Genomic DNA, 14,999 nt, shown 5'->3' on the forward strand with positions numbered 1-14,999 from the left:
TGTAATTCTAGATGAAAGGAATAACAAGTTGGATTTATAACAAAAACTTCATTTATGAAGAAAAAAAGACTCTAAACAATCATAATAAGTAAAAACAACCAATACAAAAACATTAAAGAAAGACTATGAGACATAAGCAGCTTATTATATCTTGTCTTCCAATCCATTGAGTAGATTCTTAAATATATTCTTCTTTTATGACTTATTTGTTATTTTTGTAAAGGTTTAAAAAAAATGGAGCTTCTAAGAGCAAGAAAGAGAGTGGGGAAAAAAGTACTTCTAGCTCTTTGGAAATTACTTCCATAGCTTAAGTTTCCTTGAACGATATGAATTGGATACGAATGTGTGTGTGTGTGTTCTTTTTTCTGTATACATGCAAAGTATAGACTAGGTAACATATACTGCATTAAGTAGAGATTCTTTCTTTTGATTTCTTTTTTATTTTAATATTTCCCCCCAGTATATTCAAAACAAAATTAAAAAAAAATTTTTTTGAATTCTAGGTTTTTTTCCCTTATCACCACCCATAATTAAGAAACAAAACACAGATCTCGCACACTAATGAAAATAAATACCCTCAAGAAAAATCAAGTTAAAAATAAAGAGAGACAGAGAAAGAGAGAATGCTTTAATCTGTATTCATTCACAATCAGTTCCTTCTCACACAATCAGTATTGATGGAATTTTTCATCATAAATCTTTCAGAATAGTCAGGGATGATTGTACTACTGAGAATAATAGCAAAGTCATTTACAGCTGGTTATCCCAGGACACTATTACTTTACATACATTTCACTTTGCTTGGGTTCATAAAGGTTCCATGATTTCAGATTTTTTTTTTCTGTGAGCATCCTGCTTATCATCTCCCATAGAACAATAATATTCCATCACAAACACATACCAGAGTTTATTGAGCCATTCCCTAATTGACAGGTATCCCCTCACTTTCCAATTTTTTTGTTCTCAGAAGAGAGATGCTATAAATAATTTTTGTATATATAAGTCATTTTCCTTCTCTTTTCCCCATCTCCCGGAATCTCTTTTGGTATTCACACCTAGTAGTGGTATTGGTAGGACAAAGGATATGTGTGAATATATAACCCTTTGGACACAGATCATATCTTTTGATCACTATACATGGTTCTTTTTTTTTTTTTTTTTGATGATTCTAATTGTAATTTTTAACTCCATTGCTCTCTGGAATATCACATTCGAAACCTGCCAGTCTTTTAATGTTGAAGCTGCTAAATCTTGTGTTGTCTTTGGCCCCACTATACTTGAATTGTTTCTTTCTGGATGTAATATTTTATAATATTTTTTGTAAATGTTTACAATATTTTCTCCTTGACCTGCGTGTTCTGGAATTTAGCTATAATATTTCTGGGAGTTGTCATTTGGCCATCTCTTTCAGAAGATGATCAATAGATTCTTTCAATTTCTATTTTACTCTCTGGTTCTAGAATATCAGGGCAATTTTCCTTGATAATTTCTTGAAAGATTATGTCTAGGATCTTTTTTTTTTGATCATGATTTTTAGATAGACCGATAATTTTAAAATTCTCTCTCTTAAATCTATTTTCTAGGTCAGTTGTTTTTCCAGTGAGATATTTCCCATTTTCCCCTATTTTTTAGTTTTGTTTTATTGTATCTTGATTTCTCGTAAAATCATTAGCTTCCATTTGCTTGATTCTATTTTTAAGGAATTATTTTCCTCAGTGAGCTTTTTTCCCTTCTTTCTTAATTGGCTAATTTTGCTTTTTAAGACATTCTTCTCCTCATTAGCTTTTTGTATTTTCTTTTGCACCACTCTCTCAATTCTTTTCCCTTTATCTCTTACTTGATTTTCAAAATCCCTTTTGAGCTCTTCCCTAAGTCTAATTTTTATGTTTCTTGGAGGTTTTGGATGTAGGAGCTTTGACTTTGTTATCATCTTCTGGGTGTGTGTTTTGATCTTCCTTATCACCATAATTACTTTCAATAGTCAGAAACCTTTTCTGTTAGCTGCTCATTTCCCCAGCTTATTACTCAGCTCTTAACTCTTTGTTAAAGTAGGATTCTGCTTCCAGGAGGGAGGGTACACTGTTCTGAGGTTCAGGGTGTTTTGCAGTTATTTTCTGAGAGCCTTCTAGGAACCTAATCAAAAGCACTCTTTTCTGTCCTGGAGCTGTTAGAGGTTAGCTTGCCCCACTAAGCAGTAAAATTTATTGTGCTAAAGCAACAGAGCCCTGCTTTGCTGATGTGGGGTGGGGCTGGGGCTACAGCAGCACTAGCTCACTTTGTGCTGGGACTACACACTGGATTCCCACCCCGTTGCCACAGACCCTCTCTGGTGATCTTCTGAGTCCTTGAGCGGAGAAGTTCAAAAACCTTGAGCCTTGCTGCTGATTCAGAGATCCTGCCAGGAGCTGGGACTGGGGCTGAGGATGTACTGGGCTCACCTGCTGGTTCTACAGACCTTTTCTGTTGACCTTCCAAGTCCTCTTTGGTATCTTTGAGCCGAGAGGTCTGGAAGCCACCAGTATTACTGCTGATTCAGAGATCGACCTGAGTTCAGTCTGGGGCTGGGTTGAAACTGAGCTGGTGTGGTCTGCACCTATATTGCAAGCTGGACTCCCACCCTGGTTCCACAGACATTTTCAACTGACCTTCTAAATTGTCTTCAGCTGGAAAATGTTCTAATCCGTCTTTTTGGTGTTTAGTGTCATTATTTAAAGAAATCTGGAGCCGTTTGGGGGAGAGGTCGGACAAGTTCCTGTTTTTACTCCACCATCTTGGCTCTGCATACATTAAAAATTCTAATAACGCAGCAAAGCCTAATGTCTAAAGATTATAAAACACCCCCTGCTTCCTAATTGTAGACAGATTACAACAGAATTACTGGCATGTAAATTGGCTCATGTTAAAATTTTATATTGATTTCATGAAGAATATTCATATATGTACGTTCTGAATCTTAATTTTCTGCTTCAGTTTCTTTTTCCTAAAAATGAAATTCCCCCAGTTCCTAAGATTACTGCACTTTATGAAAATGTATTATGCCAAGCCAAACTGGAAATATATTTCCTTAAGTTAATTTAAAAAATGCTCCAATGAGAGTCCTTAGAATCTGGTACTTTTTTTCTACTCCATGGTGGCTTCTCTAGAACACTGGCTTCAATAGGAAAATCCAAGCAGCACAATGGTCTTTTCTCCTGCCCCAGAGAGAAATAAAGTATCTTCTCCTCAATGGAAAATGAACTGATTCTGAATCGGAACAGTGTTCCTCTCTCCACTGCTATGCCTTTCCAGTTAAGCAATAGGCCTCACTCACTATACAACACAGTGGTCAACAGGGTAGGGTTTGGGATGATTTTTATGGCTAATAAGATTACTGAATCAGGGGTTGCAAAATTCAACCGGCTGTGACGACTACAACTATTTTTTAGTATTTACCTCAAATACACTCTGACCTAGTTAGTCCATCTGACCAGCTAGCTTTTGCTAGGGCATTTTATTTTCAGTCTTTATGCCTTTGCATAAGGGGATTCCTATATCCCTGTATCCTTCCTCAAACGAATTCAAAAAGGAGGGTGTACAGAAAAAGAGAACATTCAATTAGTCAGTTATTAAGCATTTATTACCTGCTGACTTGCCAGTCATTATGCTAAGTGCCAAAAGTACAAAGAAAAGCAACAACAACAAAAATCCCTGTGCTGAAACCCAAAAGAAAGAATTATCACAGAAACCTCAACAAAAGAGAATATCCAATATGAGGTGTTCAAGAGTGTCAAAGGTAAGAAATGTTTAGAGGATCAGAACTTAGAAGAGGTCAATTAGATTTGGTAATTATATAAACGTTAGTAACTTTGGAGAGCCGTTTCAGCTGAATGATACAGCTGGATGCCAGATTACAGAGGGTTTGGAGAGTAAGAGAATATCACCAAGAATAGAAAACTTTTAAAAGTTTACTTGAGATGGGGGAGAAAGAAAGCGAGATACAGGCAAACCAAGAGAACTAGGATGTATAGGATGATAGTGGAAGTGGTAAGGTCAAGGAGACCTTTTATTGGTGGAGGATGAATTTTGGAATAATTTTTATTGATTAACTTGATGATGGTAAGATCAAATGATGTTTTTTTAAATGATAAATAGTATGAATATGCATTTAAAAAATCCCTCACTTTAACTTAATCATCTCTACTACCTATCATTCTATAACATTATCTACTCTCTCTCATCTCAGCTAAATTTGAAAAAGCCATACCATTAAAAAATTAAATTGGAGAGTGTTTTTAGATTTGACAGAAGAAATTGGTAGATAGGGAAATAAAATTACAGAAAGGAAATAACAGACTATAATCTTCTGAAGAAAAGGGGATTAAAACCCACAAAAATCATCAGTATTTCTATATGTTACTAACAAAGCACCGCAGCAAAAGATAAAAAGAGAAATTCCATTTAAAATAACTGTAGACAAAATAAAATATTTGGATCTCTACCTGCCAAGTCAAATCCAATACAATTACAAAACAGTTTTCACACAAATAATGGATGTAAATAACTGGAAAAGTATCAATTGCTTATAGGTAGTCTGAGCTAATATAATAAAAGTGGCAATTCTACCTAAAGTAGTCTACTTGTTCAGTGCCATACCAAACTGTCAAAAAAATTAATTTACAGAGCTAGAAAAAATAGCAATTAAATTCATCTGGAAAAAGAAAAGGTCAAGAATATCAAAGGACCTCATGGAGAAATAAAAAACGCAAAGGATGGTGACCTAGCAGTACCAGACGTAAAACTATTATAAAGGAGCAGTCATCAAAATCATTTGGTAACAGCAAAAAAAAAAAAAAAAAAAAAAAAAAAGTAAAGTAGAAGAGGTTAGATACACAATACACATGACACAATAAACAATGACTATAATAATCTGTTTGATGAACCCAAAGATTCCAGCTTCTGGGGTAAGAATCATTATTTGACAAAAATTGTGAGAAAAACTAGAAAATAATGTCAGAAAATCAAGATAGACCTACATCTCATTCCTAAACCAAAATAAGGTCAAAAGGAATAGATGATTTAGGTGTAAAGGGTTATACTACAAATTAGGAAAGCAAAGGATAGTATACCTAAAAGGTCTTTGGAGAAGGGAGGAATGTATGTTAAAAAAAAAAAAAAAAAAGATAACATGAAATAAAAATGGATAACCTTGACTGCATTAAATTAAAAAGGTTTTTGCACAAAGAAAACCAATACAGCCAAGGTTAGAAAGAAGGTGGAAAATAATTTTTACAGCCAGTGTTTTTGATAATGACCTTATTTTTAAATTTATAGAGAACTGACTCAAATTTATAAGAATACAAGTCATAATCAAATTGGCAAATGGTCAAAGGATATAAACAAAATTTTTTAGAAGAATTTAAAAGCCATTTACAGTAATGTGAAAAAATGCTCTAAATTATAACAGATTATAGAGAAATGCAAACTAAGACAACTCTGAGCTACCACTTTACACCTCTGACATTACCTGAAATTATAGGAAAAGATAATGACAAACATTGGAAGGAATGTGGGAAAACTGGGACATTAATGCATTGTTGGTGTAGCTGTGAAATGATCCAATCATTGTGAAGAGCATTTTAGAACTATGCCCAAAGGGCTAAAAAACTTTGCATACCATTTGATCCAGCAGTGCCACTACTGGGTCTGTATCCCAAAGAAATCATAAGAGAGGGAAAAGGACCCATATGTACAAAAATGTTTGCAGCAGTTCTTTTTGTAGTGGCAAAGAAGTGAAAAATGAGTAGATGCCCATCAATTGGGAAATGACTAAATTATGGTATATGAAAATAATGGAATGTTACTGTTCCATTAAAAAGAAAATGATGCACAGACTGATTTTAGACAGGTCTGGAAAGATTTACATGAACTGATACTGAACAAAACAAGCAGAACCAAGAAAACATTGTATACAATAACAGCAAAATTATGTGATAATCAACTATGATATATTCTTGGTTCTGCCCAATGGTTCAGTGATCAAGGTAATCCCAATAAACTTTAGATAAAAAATGCTATCCACATCCAGAAGAACTATGGAGACTTTTGATATACCTGCTATGATCATTTTTTCTTCTTTTTTTTTTCCTCTTGTGGTTTTTCCCATTTGTTCTTATTTTTTTCTCCCAACATAATGCATATGGAAACATATAAGAAAAAACTGAATATACATATATAACCAAAAAAGTTGTGTTTTTTTTTTTTTTTAACATGTAATTTGAGAAAATAAAAAGAAAAAAAGAGAGTCAGGAAGATATACATGCACATGCACACTCACACAGAAGCAAGTTTAGTACGATAGGGGAGAGACAGACAAATAAATGGTCAGACTATATCCCTTGTTTTGAGTACTTTTTTTTCCTCAAAGGGTGGAGATTAGGCAGGAAAAAGGCACAGCAGGAAATGGAAGCCTTTTCATCTTTTCTTTTTGAAATTCTAATTAATCCTCTAGCTAAGAGGTTTGCTTGGAGACCTTTATTTGTAGGTGATTTGGTTCCTTTTGGGGGTTTTGTTCATTCGTTCTTTCACCTTATCTGAAAATTCTAAAGTGGAACTTTTTCTCAGGGCTTAGCTATGGTCATTTGTGGCAGGATCACTGGCTAACTTTGATTGACCTGGCTCTTTGTACCTGGTCAGGAAGACAGCGTCCTCTTCTGCTCCATGGCACTAGTTCTCAGGTCTCTTCTCCAGGCTGAAAGGGATTAATGCCACAACTATCTTCTGCTCCACAATTGTTTCTTTGAGTTAATGAAAACTCTCTGTTCCATAGTTCCTATCTTTGGTTGCTTACTTGTCTGTGATTTGAATTTGTGATCTTTTGCTGAAGAAATGACCTGTTGTGGTTTCTATTTTAACCACTTCTCTAATCTTTAAGTAACTGTCAAGCCAGCTAGGATTCCATGTTTTGTTTTGTTTTGTTTTTTCTTTTAAACTATATGCTTTCCATCAAGTGGAGAATGGTTGGGTAAATTGTGGTATGTGGATGTTACGGAATATTATTCTTCTGTAAGGAATGACCAGCAGGATGAATACAGAGAGGTTTGGAGAGACCTACATGAACTGATGCTAAGTGAAATGAGCAGAACCAGGAGATTATTATACACTTCAACAATGATACCATATAAGGATGTATTCTGATGGAAGTGGATATTTTCGACAAAGAGAAGATCTAACTCACTTCCAATTGATTAATGATGAACAGAAGCAGCTACACCCAGAGAAGGAACACTGGGAAATGTTTGCATTTTTCCCCCCCAGGTTATTTTTAACCTTCTGAATCCAATTCTCCCTGTGCAACAAGAGAACTGTTCGGTTCTTCTGTACACATATGATGTATCTAGGATATATTGTAATATATTTTACATGTATAAGACTGCTTGCCATTTAGGGGATGGGGTGAAGGGAGGGAAGGGACAAGTCGGAACGGAAGCGAGTGCAATGGATTATGTTGTAAAAAATTACCCAGGCATATGTTCTGTCAATAAAAAGCTATTAAAATAAATAAATAAAAATAAACTATATGCCTTGGTTGATTCTCTGCAATGCTAACTATTTGAACTCTGTATCTGTATCTTTTTTTTAGATGTTCACTCATAATTATTTGAATTCTAAGGCTATTAGTACTGTAAATACATATAAAAAATCTTGGTCAGAACTCTTAAAAACTGCCATTTAAACTACTTTAAATGTGTCTAAAATTTCTTTGAAATAATTTTAATAGCTTTTTATTTTCAAAATACATGCAAAGATAGTTTTCAACATTCACCGTTGCAAAACTTTGTGTTCCAAATTTTTTTCCTCCTTTCCCTTTTCCTATTCCCCATAGACAGCAAATAATCCAATACATATAAAACATGTGCAGTTCTTCTGTTATGTCTTACATTTATCGTGCTGCACAAGAAAAATCAGATCAAAAAGGAAAATAATTAGAAAAAAATGCAAGTAAGCAAACAACAAAAAAACCAGGTAAAAATACTATGTTGTAATCCACATTCAGTACCTATGTTATGCCACAGTTTTCTTTAACTGTCCTGACTCAGTTTCCTTGTACAAGTTTCCCTTGTCTCAGTCTTCCTAATTACTCCCCTAAGCTGTAAATCTCCCTCTGGTCCATGAAGGCTGAGGACCAATTAGTCTAAGGATATAAATTGTTAGCCCAAGCAAGATAAACAAGAGAGTAGACTTCCTGATTATCTTCTGTCCTTGAGAATTTACAACATCCCTCTAAAATATTCCAAGATATTTCACTGACATCTTTATCTCTGGGTTCCTTTTTGATTCATAGTCTTTTCCAGCTGGGCTTTTCCCGCTCTTTTTCCCTCTTCTTTGTCTCTAAAAGGTATATAAAGGTTAGAGATTCCTCCATTCATTGCTGGAGAATGGTGGCTGGCTGTGGATGCTGGACGCTGGATTCTTTGAGATGATAGTCTCCTCCAGACCTGGGACCAACATGAATTCCTTGGTCCCAGTATATCTTTATCTCTGTCTGGCTGGACAATTTGAGACGAGAGTCCTGTCCAGTCAATCTTACTCTCCCATTAATAAAATATTAAAAACTCTCTAATCTCTCTCCTGCCTCAGTTTCTCTGGCATTACACCTATAGTCCTCCTTCTGTATCCAGAAGGCTCTCCCCATAACAAATCTATTGGAATTGGCTTGAATCACTTCATTGTTGGAAAGAACCCCATATATCAGAGTTGAACATTATATAATCTTGTTGTTACTGTATACAATGTTCTCTGGGTTCTACTCACTTCACTTAGCATCAGTTCATCTAAGTCTCTCTAGGCCCTTCTAAAATCATCTGATTGTTTCTTACAGGACAATAATAATTCATTACATACATATACCATAACTTATTCAACCATTATCCAATTGAGGGGCAGCTTCTTACCCCTACAAAAAGGGCTGCTACAAACATTTCTGCACATATGGGTTTTTTCCATTTTTAATGATCTCTTTGGGATATAAAGCCCGGTAGAGACATTGCTGGATCAAAGGGTATGCTTAGTTTGATAGCTCTTTGGACATAGTTCCACATTGCTCTCCAGAATGGTGGATCAGTTCACCATTCCACCAATGTAGTTATTAGTGTTTCAGTTTTCCACATTCCCCCCAACATTTATCATTATCTTTTCCTGTCATTTTAGTCAGTCTGAGAAGTATGTAGCGGTACTTCAGAGTTGTTTTAATTTATATATCTCTAATCAATAGTGATTTAGAGTATTTTTTCACATGATTAGAAATGGCTTTAATTTGCATATATTCCCTATTTACAGTCTATTATTCAGGGGAAAAAAAAGCAAAATGAGAGTCAAATATCTCATGTTATTTTATTTATTATCATGATCATATATATGCCATGAAGTGATTCTATCCATTATTTCAACCTGTTTTCTTCTGTGGCCCCCCCTACCTCATTTCCTTCCTTCCTGTATTTCATACTCGAGAGCAGATTAGCATGCTCAGATATGGATGCCTTCTATTCCTTCTACCATTTTTAAGTTTCTGTCTGTGTGTTGCCTTCCCTCATTAGAATGTAATCTTCTTCAATGTAGGGACTAGCTTTCTTTTTGCTTCTGCGTATATGTGTTTAATAAATGCTCTTGCTGGTTTGCTTCTAAAACCAGTTTAATCTTCTAAATACAATACTACTACAAAGGAAGTGAAAGGATTCTAAAATTGTACTTTTTTAAAAATGAGAGATCTCATCACTGTGGGTAGAATGAATACAACAGGAAAAGTGACACATTTCAGAATGTTTCTTCTCTAGTCTTTATCAGAGTCTCTTCTTATTATCTCTTTCTTATCCAGGAAAAGGCATGATGATGTTCTCTGACGACCTCAGCTCAAAGAGTACAAAGGTAAGTCATTCATAGTAATAACCATTCAAAGACAGAACTTAGTTATCCCTTTCTTCCCTACCAAATGAATTAACATGAATACTAACACAAGATGACCAAATGTCCCAGGAACATTATCATTTAATGGATGACACACTCAACTATACCAGTTCCTTTACTTGATTCTCAAAGAACAACTTAAAAAAGCTTCCTTTCATTTAATTTTAACTTCTTTTTGGTTAATCTCAGCATCCTGGAGAGTATATGGCACACTGTAGGTACTGAATAAATTTTTTAAATTGACTGATTCAAATTTATTTAATGTAATAATGTTAAGACTGATACAACTTGGTTCTTTTAATAATAGATCTACTTTCCAATCATTAGAAGAGATAATAGAAAAGTACAAACATTTATATAAGTTAATGTTTATAAACTATCCAAAAGCTGGATTTTCAGAACTTTCTGTGAAATCAACACACATTTATTAAGCTCTCCAGGAACTTTAAATCTATTTGGGGAAATAATTTGTAAAGAACTGTGTGCGAGTAAGATATGTACAGGATAAGTTGGAGATAATCTTAGAAAGAGGTTCTGTCAAAGAGCAAAAATGGATACTTTTTAAAAGCAAGACTTTAGTTAGGAGGTGATGTAATAAGTAAAGGAAACTAGGAGGTGGAGATGAGGAAAGAAGGAGTTATAGGCATTTAAGACAGCCAGAGAAAACACTCATATTTTGGAGAATAGGGGGTCACATGCAAAGACTATCAGAGAGGGCAGTTTCAAAGAATACATGAAGGGAAATAAAGTAGAAGATGATTAAAAGGACAGGTGGGGGACAGGCTATAAAAAGCTTTAAAATGCAAACTGAAGGTTTTATATTTGATTTTGAAGATAATGAAGAAAGGCTGGAGTTTATTGAATGAAAATATGGAAGGGAATATGAGCAGATGCTTACTTAAGGAAAATCATTTTGACATCTTAGTGAAGAACAAACTAGAGAAGGGAGAGGTTTGAATCAGCGAAACCAATTAATAGGCTACTATAAAATTCTAGGAGTAAGATGACGAAGGCTTGTACCAGGGCAACCAAAAACTGAAAATGTAAATGACAGGACTAGGCAACAGATTTGATGTGGGTGAGAGAGAGAGCAGGAGTCAAAAAACATATCTAGCTTTCAAGTCTGGGTAGCTGATGATCTTCTTGATAACGACAGTGAAAGTGAGAAAGAAAAAAGAGTTTGGCAGAAAAGACAAATTCAGTTTTAGATAGGCTGAATTTAAAATAGGACATATGTTTTGAGATGCCCAATAAGCAGATACAGGGCTGAATGAAGGTCAAAAGATAAGTTGGAGTTGGCTAAAGTTAACCTGCAAAAATATAACTGAATCTATAAGAATCTATCAGAACTAATAAGCTCACAAAGCAAAATACTAAATAGAAAGAAGAAAACTCAGGATTGTGCTTTGTGGAATATTCCTTTTTTCTGCCACTTTAACAACGTTATTCACCAGAAAAACAAAAGGGCATTATAAAAGACAGAGTAATTTTTATTTTTGTTTCACAGCTTTCCAATATCAAAGAATTCATTAGCAAATGGTTACTCTTACTGGTGAAAAACCTCGAACTTCAACAGGCTAGTCTTCAGAAAGCAGATAATTAGTTGTTGTCCTTCATGCTTGAATAGGACCAACTATGTTGGGGTGAAAGTATAGTGTTTCTGATTGTGGCCAATCAAGCCAATACAAGTAAAGGAAAGTTCTACCACAAATGAGGCACAAACAGTCATTCTGAACATTTGGAATTAAGATGACTCTAAATTTACACATCTCACATTTCTTTTGAGTTACTGTAATTCTGTTTTGCTCAAAGAGCTCAGTGCCTTCTTTGATATGGGTACCCCACACTCTTCAGTCCTGTGCCAGTGACTCCCATATCTCCTAATCTATTCCAAAGTTCTTCACAGAGGCCTTGAGAATGTACTTGTATTACCTCTTCTGACCTCCATGTGAGTGCTTACCTTGTATGAGTTCTCCATAAAATGGTCTTTTAGGCAAATGTATATTTTGGCATTTGAACAATATGGCCAGACTATCACACTTGACCTCTCTGTAGTTGACTTTTAATGTCTGGTAGTTCGGTTTGAAGAATAAACTCAGTCTCTGGTAACTTATCTTAACAGGTGATCTTCAGAATTTTTCTAAGACAATTCAAAAGGAAGCATTTCAGTTTCTTGGTATGGTGCTGGTAGACTGTCCAAGTTTCACAGACATACAATAATGAGGTCAGCACAACAGCTCTATAGACCTTCAGTTTGGTAGGTAGTCTAATAACTTTTCAATGAGGATGAAAATGGCATCAAGATCAGCTACCACACTGATGGTAAATTACTTAACTTAAAAAGGCTCCAAACCAAGACTAAAGTAGAGGGAGAGTTGATGTATAACTTTTTTTTTTTTTTTAATAGATGACTGTGCTTAATGAAGCCTCATTGGCTGAAATGCATTATAAGTCAATTCTCTCTGACTTTTAGCTGACAATGAATAAATTGTCCTGATGGCACACCTTGTGGAGTTCTGAGTTTCCCCATCATTTTTGCCAAAACAATCTTCATGTTTGCAAGTGTTCTGGTCCAAATGTGAAAATGCAAGACTATACACCAAACCTCTAAAAGCTGCTCATTTTTGCCTGCTCCACTGTTGCAAATGGAGTATTGACTCAGCTTTCCTTCTAACTTAGTAACAAACAAATTATTCTTCAGCTTGGAAAAACTCTTATTGACATTAGTAGTCCCTTCTTGGGGCTACTCATTTTGTTGAATGTGAATGTTTAGCTCGGAAAGGATAAGTCTATGATTGGTCTAACACTTTGCCCCACCCTTCACTTTGGTCACTTTCATATCCTGTCTGTCTCTTTTCCTTACACTGTCATGGTCTATTAAATGCCAATGTTTGCTGCCAGGATGCATACATGAAGTTGTGTTGGTTTTAGGTAAACAAAAGACAATGTTGGCGATGAGGAGATCATGAGATGCACAAGCCTTCAATAGTAAATGACCATTGCTGTTGCAGTTTCTGACTCCATTTTTCCCAAGGACTGACTGCTATTTCTGATAGTCTGGCATTAAAGTCATTTAGAATTATAAGCTTGTCCTCTTTTAGAACATTGATGATAAGGGTCTCCAGCTTTACATTAAAATTTACTTTGATTTCATTAGGGGTCATTTTAATGAAAGCATACCTACTGATGTGGGGGCATGGCACTTTCCAGCAAGGAGCAATTAGTGTCATGAATAAGCCTGTCATTCACTTCTTTTGGGAGGTATACAAGCATGTGAACTAGATTAGTTGTTTTTTTTTTTTTTTTAATAGCTTGTAATACAATATATGTATACCTATTTATACAGTTATCTTGCTGTACAAGAAAAATAGGATTTAGAAAGAAGGTAAAAATAACCTAAGAAGGAAAACAAAGATGCAAGCAGACAATAACAGAAGGAGTGGAAATGCTATGTTGTGGTCCACACTCAGTTCCCATAGTTCTCTCTCTGGGTGTAGTCCTCTTCATTACTGAACAATTGGAACTGGTCTGAATCATCTGAAGGTTGAAGAGAGCCATGCCCATTAGAATTAATCATCATGCAGTCGTCTTGTTGCCATGTATAATGGTCTCCTGGTTCTGCTCATTTCACTCAGCATCAGTTCGTATAAGTCTCTCAAGGACTCTCTGAAATCATCCTGCTGGTCATTTCTTACAGAACAATAATATTCCATAACCTTCATATACCATAACTAATTTAGCCATTCTCCAACTGATGGGGCATCCACTCAGTTTCCAGTTTCTTGCCATTACAAAAAGGGCTGCCACAAACATTTTTTGCACATATGGGTCCCTTTCCCCTCTTTAAGATCTCTCTGGGATGTAAGCAACTAGATTAGTTTTGATTGGGAAACCTATGCCAGCATCATAGTGCTCCCCCCATCACTGTGGTCATTCCTGGAAATTGTATATCCAGCTCTGACTCCAAAATACTGGCTTTCATTTGCCAAGTTTGTTGCACTCAGGACTACTACTTGGATGAGATACCTGCTAAGTTCTCTCACAACAAGAGATGTTCAAGTCTGCTGGCTTTAGTGTTGTCCATAAATGCATGTGTACGTTATATGTGCCAATGGTGAGTGATTTTCACTCACCATTCTCAAATAAGTTTTTGTACATTTGGCCACAGTAAACAGGCCAGAGATAACTTAGGTTAAGCAGATAACCTTTAGGTGGTCTTTTCCAGCTTTCACTCCAGAAGTTGAGCAGTATAGTTCTTTAAAAAGACTTCTCACATACCCTGAATCCCATTGCTGCTTCAGTTTAGTTGAGATGATGATCTTGTGGCCTGGCTGTCTGTGAACAGGGTTGAAATTACTGCTACCATTTTATCTGTACCTGTTGTTTCATAACCTGACTGTCATCACAAGATTTGAGATAGGTAAAAATGGTAAAATAACATTGGTATATCTTCTGCTTCACATAAGTTAGATTTGTTAGGCAGAGTTGCACAAAGTCAACAGCCTTACTCTACTAAAAGTCACTGGAGTCCAGTGGCAAGACAAAAGCCAAGACAATTGATAATGACTCAGAATGAAGTGGATGACCTTAGTGTCTTTAATATCTACCCAAGCTCCACCCACTCCATAGCTCCACTATTTTCATAGTCATTGAACAAATTGTTCACATCTGATCATTCCACCAGAGGAAGTCTTTACATGCTTAGGATATATACACCCTTTGTCGGGGGCACAGTTGAGAGTTAGGTGACCAGATGGACATCAAAAGTGGAAAGCATCCCTGAAAAGGGCTTAGTAATCTTCATACCAGAAATATTAGACTTCCCTGGACACCAATATACCCTGAACATTCAGAGAGCAGGTATAGTTGTTACTGAGAGTGTGCTTAAAACCTATTGCTATTTCTTTCTCTCTTTCTAGTTTCTTTAAATAAATTCACTAAATCATTTTGATGTCAAATAATTTGCGGTTTGATTTATCAACTTTTTGCATTAATGTATCCTTTTGTCTCAAAACTCATATTTGCACAATAAGAAAAACTAAATTTTTGTACGATACCTT

The 14,999-nt window shown here is 35.4% G+C and overlaps 1 protein-coding gene across 2 annotated transcripts in view; it reads right to left on the reverse strand.

The window, feature by feature from the left end:
• The window catches only part of HMBOX1 (homeobox containing 1), a 250,258-nt gene that overhangs the window by 133,581 nt on the left and 101,678 nt on the right, over positions 1 to 14,999 (reverse strand). The window lies entirely within an intron of this gene.

The sequence above is a fragment of the Antechinus flavipes genome, chromosome 2, assembly GCF_016432865.1.
Source record: "Antechinus flavipes isolate AdamAnt ecotype Samford, QLD, Australia chromosome 2, AdamAnt_v2, whole genome shotgun sequence".
Classification (NCBI taxonomy): Eukaryota; Metazoa; Chordata; class Mammalia; order Dasyuromorphia; family Dasyuridae; genus Antechinus; species Antechinus flavipes.